Source organism: Periophthalmus magnuspinnatus, chromosome 24, assembly GCF_009829125.3.
Source record: "Periophthalmus magnuspinnatus isolate fPerMag1 chromosome 24, fPerMag1.2.pri, whole genome shotgun sequence".
Classification (NCBI taxonomy): Eukaryota; Metazoa; Chordata; class Actinopteri; order Gobiiformes; family Gobiidae; genus Periophthalmus; species Periophthalmus magnuspinnatus.
This window is the reverse complement of record NC_047149.1, coordinates 6677089-6683088: the sequence shown is the minus strand read 5'-3', so window position 1 is coordinate 6683088 and position 6000 is coordinate 6677089.

Genomic DNA, 6000 nt, shown 5'->3' with positions numbered 1-6000 from the left:
ATTTTGAATTATGAAGTATGTTTTTACTATAGACTGTATAAAGAAGTGGACAAAGTGAGTGTGACGTCACCTACAGCGTTTAGCTCCAGTCAAATGAAGCTCATCGAGGCTAGAGCAGATATAGGCGAAGCTCAGACCTCGAGTATCATAGCAACCAAAGAGCCAATCCTGATTTGTCTGTTGTTAATGTTCATATCTTGATTTACTGACAGTAATGGCGATAATAAAATCAAAATCATGAGGCTCGCTGCAGCAATTACAGAGAGAGGGGTGACAATGTTTCAATGTAAAGTGAATTGGGGCCAGAATTGATGGAGCCAGAAACACGTCCATGAAATGACAGAAACATACTTCTTAATGTTAGAAAAAAAAACCTTATCGTTTCATATTACACCCTTCCACCGCAGCAGCACAGCCATACGCCTCCTCAGCCTCGCTTATTCCTCTTTTTCTCATTTGCGTTCTAATACATGTTATAGCAAATTCCACCTTCTCCCTTTATACACCCGTGGATTTTTTCTCTCTCACAATCCTGAATTACTCCAATTATGCAAAATAATAATTACCTCATTGTTGGTGTGTTTACAAGCACAGGCGTTACCTTTTGTTCCTGTGGCCCGTTGTAATGAACGTAATCACCACAATGAAGCAAAGAAACGGGCCTAATTACAGTGTGGGGCTCTCCACGCTTTGAGATGCTACTTCAATAAGCTAGCTTTCACCAAATGTTTTTGTCATCTCCTCTGCTCCGGCGAGGAACTGTTCGGAAGAGCGCTCCTTAGTCCAATCACAGCAGCTGGTGGATGCGCTCACGAGGCTGGAATTTGGTTATGTTTTTTTCCATATTATCCAGGCATGGGGAAAGACAATGGGTTTGATTGTAATAGCGCTCGGATAACATTTTAAACAGCATATGGAGTAAACCTTCAAGTCACTCAAAGCACTTTACATCAAGGAACGTGTATGCAGACACTGGGGGCGAGGTGGGTTTGAGTGTCTTGCCCAAGGACACAACAATAACATTCATTTACGGGAGCTGGAATCGCGCCGCTAACGTGTTGATGTTTACGTCGAGAGTGGGATTTGAACCGGCAAGTTTCAGATCAGTGGATAAACGCGCTACAAGCTGAGCTACTTTCACGTTTAGTTTACAATATTTACAGATTTGGTGCGAGTAGGACTCCAACTATACTGTATTTAAATTATTCTAAGTGGAAAAAACCCACACTAAGGCATTAAATCTATGCATATTCCATTTATTCAATTATAGATGTTTTTATTGCTCATAAATACGTTGAAAATGCACCACAAAACTAGCAAATGGATAACAGTGGCAACAGGGCTAGTGGCGTTGGCTCCCAAACCCTAATGTGGTTCAAGACTGCTCCATCCGGTTCATGTTGTGTCACTGGGCAAGACACTTTCCTCACCTTGCTTTTGTAAACATTTGGAGTGAGTAATCAATAGTTAGGATGATTGTAGGCGCAGATCCAGGTATAGGAGTGAATGAATAACGCACTAAACTATGATCAAATGATTAGTGAGTTCCATAATTACTATATCCACGTTTGGGGTCAGTATTTATTAGACACTGTTTCTTTACAAAAGTGGGGAGTTTTTTGTTGTGAAAAGATCTGAGCTGCAGTTTGAATGTGTAGCTTCCATTGCTATGTTTTAATCCTGCTTTTTATCTGTTGCAGTTCATGCTTTTTAATACTATCTATTAAAAAAAAAAAAAAAAGAAGTTCACTGGGATTATCTTGCATTATTATTATTGTGTCAGTGGTATAAAGCACTTTCAATATTATCGATTAGCGTTTATTTTTCCGTAGCAATACATCGTGCTTCAAAATCCGTTATCGAGACAGGCCTATGTACAGTTACTCGTTAAGGATCTGGCAACACCGGTTCAGTAAAAGTACAGCACGGTAAAGATAAGAATACCTCATGTTGGTAAGATTTCAAAGCTGCAACAACAGAAACAAAAAAAAGGGTCGAATAGCTGCAACAACAGGATGATGGAGCGTAAAGTGAGCGTATTTGCATGAATTTTAGTTGTAAATGGCTAACATCCAAAGCTAGCAGGCTCTGATTGGCTGACAGTAACAGGCAGGTAACATTTAGCAGGTATAAGACCAGAATAGCTACAATTTTGGTTAAAATTACATTACAGCTTCTAAAACACCATCCATTTCCCAACGTAACGTGACTTGATTTTTGGCCAGATGGAGCTCTTCCTGATTGCGACTTTGTTCTTCCTCCGCGGTGCCAAATCCCATTTATATTTGATCAGTAACCAACCATAAGCCCCGCGCTGGGCTCTGATGACAGCTTTGACATAATGACTCGCTCCAGTTTTAATTACGCATCTTAATGTCTCCTCCGCGCAGTGTTAAAGACTCAATACTGAATCACGTAGCATTGTTTGAAAAGCATGTGCTAGCAGAAGTTTATTAGCGTGCCCCATCTGTTTTTGGGGGTCTCCGTGGAGCTGCTAGCATCCGTTACATAGTGTGCATTGATGGTGGTTTAAAGGGGGTCGGCTCAATTTTATTCATATATAAAAGTGTCACTGTGTGTTGTCTGCATCTAATTGTGATGCTTTTTAACATCTGCAAACCAGGAAGTAATGCCAGTACACTGTTAGCATGGTAGTTGATGTTAGCATTACTGTGACACTCTGGACTCTGAAGTATGTGCTTGTAAACTCATTGTGGTTTCTAATGAGTAATTATGATGCTAGATGCAAACCAGGAAGTAATGCCAGTGCGCTGTTAGCATGGTAGTTGATGTTAGCATTACTGTGACGCTTTGGACTCTGAAGGATGTGTTTATGTGGGGCAACAGTGGCTCAGTGGTTAGAGTGTTGGTAGGCAAGACACTTCACCCACATTGTCTAGTATGAAAGTGGTGTGTGCGCAAATGATAGGTGGTGGTCGGAGGCGCAGATTGGCAGCCTCGCTTCTGTCAGTCTGCCCCGTGGCAGCTGTGGCTACAATAGTAGCTTACCATCACCAAGTGTGGAAATTAATGAATAATGACTATAGTGTAGCACTTTGAGAGGCTTTGAAAAAGCACATTTCAAGTGTAAGTGTATTATTATAAACTCATTGTGGTTTCTGGTTAGTAATTAAAATACTACATGCAAATCAGGAAGTAATGCCGGTACGTGGTGTGGATGGTAGTTCATGTTAGCATTAACGTGACATTCTGAATGTTGTGAAATGTGCTTATAAACTCATTGTAGTTTCTGGAGAGTAATAAAAATGCTAGATGCGAACCAGGAAGTACAGTACACCGTTAGCATGGTAGTTGAGGTTAGCATGACTGTGACACTCTGAAAGTTGTGAAATGTGCTTATAAACTCATTGTGGTTTCTGGAGATTAATTAAAATGCTAGATGCGAACCAGGAAGTAATGCCAGTACACTGTTAGCATGGTAGTTGATGCTAGTATTACCGTGATGCTCTGGACGTGCTGATATTGTGGTTTCTGGTGAATAATTAGGGAGAGGTCTGTGTAGCCCCTCAGTCGTCATGATATTTTATGAAACTAATACTGGGATACTTCGAAGGCAGCAAAATTTAAATTACAAAATTTACCTCAGCTTTCACAGCCAATCAAATCAGTAGAAGGCTAGTGATGACTTGCCTGTGGATTTTTAACCTGATTTAATGAGTGATCCTGGTCACTGTTGTCGAGCCTTATAGTCAAAATGAAAACTGTCCACGATTCATAAAGCATTTTGTTGTCCATGAACCAGGAAGTGCACTGTTGGCATGCTAGTTGTTGTTAACAGTACCAAGACGTGACGTGCAAAACTCCACTCCGGCCTCTGAAAGTTGTGAAAATGTTTTTTCAAGGTCCACCAACTTCAAGACCTTTAAATGAGATGGATGCATTTAGAGCGGCTAAAGGTCCAGAGTATGCTAAGTGAGACTCACAGGACTTAAGTTGCCAAATACTAAATAATACAAGCGAGTACCTGCAGTTTGACCTATTTGCGTTTTGGCAGGTTCTTGACGATGCGTTTTAGATAAATTGCAGTGATGAACCCTAAAATATAAGCATATAAATGTCTGTTGCCAGGAAACTCATCGATGTAACAAACCCAGGCTTGGGGTAAGTTATACAGAGTCAAATTTAAATCTAAATTTGAAATGAAATTCATGTTTGTAAAAAAAATATTAAATTGTCTTTGCAAAGATGGATGAGAAAGCAGAGCCAAAAAAAATTGAAGCTATATTCCTTCCAATCTAGCAAATGGAGTTCAGGGAGTTAAAGCCTCACCACGTAACGTTTATGCGTTTTCTCCACTTGGTCATGTCAGGTCTGTGGAGATACAAGTGGTCCAAAGTTATTCCTCACTTAACTTATGCATTCAGAGCATCCTAATTACTCACCGTGATGTGTTTATAAGCACGTTTCACAAATTTCAGAGACCGGAGTCAAGTGTGCTGTGACAGTAATGCTACTAACAACCATGCTAACACGCACTTCCTGATTATTGGACAGTTAAAAGCTTTCAAATTGGATGCAGACACCTCACAGAAGACTTATTTTGACCTCAAGAGCTGCTTATATCTAATATATTTTAACTGGGGAAGCACATTTTGCTCAAACACATGGGAAAAATTGGGTATCGCACACATGAACACACCACATCTAATATGTCATAATCACACCAGTTAAATATCTTTCATCTTGTGTTTGTGAAAACTTGTCAAAGTGGTAATTAGCCTATGCAAGCAGACCAGAGCAGAGACAACAAGGAGATAGTTCATTTCGCAGTCATTATTTATTTGATGATTAATTTCGTGACTATAATCTTTATGCCTTTGATGTGCCTCGCTCTAATAAAATAACCTTTGGAAATGCTTTATCACCATAGTAACCTTTAACAACTGACAAAGGCAACAAAGGATGAAAAGTGCAATTAAATCATCTCTGCAACTTGTAAGGGTCATGTGGAGGTCTTCTTGGAAAGCTGTAGTCTTATCCAAACTGAAGACATTTAGTACGAGAAGATACAGTTCTGTTCAGTTATTTTCTCTTGGTACATTACTTACTTCTACTTGGACGTGGTAATTCCAGCAATCATAATGTAAACAAGGGCCAAAACGTGATTAAAATACAGATATATATATTAAGTGAAGGTTTAAAAATGAAAAAAAAAAAATTCCTTCCTTGCGCGTAAATGGTCCCTGCGTTTTGGATGGCATTTTCAGCGTTGATGACACATTCTGTTACACCTGTTATACTTCCTGTATTTCTGTACTTTTCTTCTCAGCATTTTCCCACAAACTGCCACTTCACTGATGTAAAACTATGATGAATACTGAGCACAGGTACTATCCCACAAAACATCTCAAGTCGTAATTTGAAAAACATAAAAAGAGCAGTGACATTGTGGAAGCGGACAGTTCTCCTCGTATCTGGATGTGTTTTCTTGAGGTTCACTCATTACCTTAAACTCCACACTAATCCACCAGTGATAATCCTGACTAAGATCTTGGTTCACATCTGCGACTGGTATTAGTTCAAATGGAGCAAATGAACAAATCTCTAAAGCAAAAGAACTGTATGTGAGCTCTTAATATTAAAAAAATACCACAATCTCAACTGAACCCGTGTTGCCAGAGCCTTAATCTGCAGATAGAGACACATTCAAGTGTTTCTCATTCTCAGTTTATGGACAGGCCTCATGTGAAAGCTCAGAACCTCCAGAATTCACTCTCTGACCTCCATAGGCTGCACTAGCACTGATTCATGACCGTCTGCAGGTGCTGGGGTTTAGGTAGTGACCAGGACTAAACCACGACCAGGACTAAACTGGGATTAAACCAAATTAGAACCAAGAATAAACCAGAATGAAACCAAACCAGGACTAGAACTAAACCAGCATCAAACCAGCCCAACATCAGGACCACCCCAGGACCACTCACCTAGTCTGACCTTTACACCCCATCATCACATTGCTCCACATTTCCACCACCATCT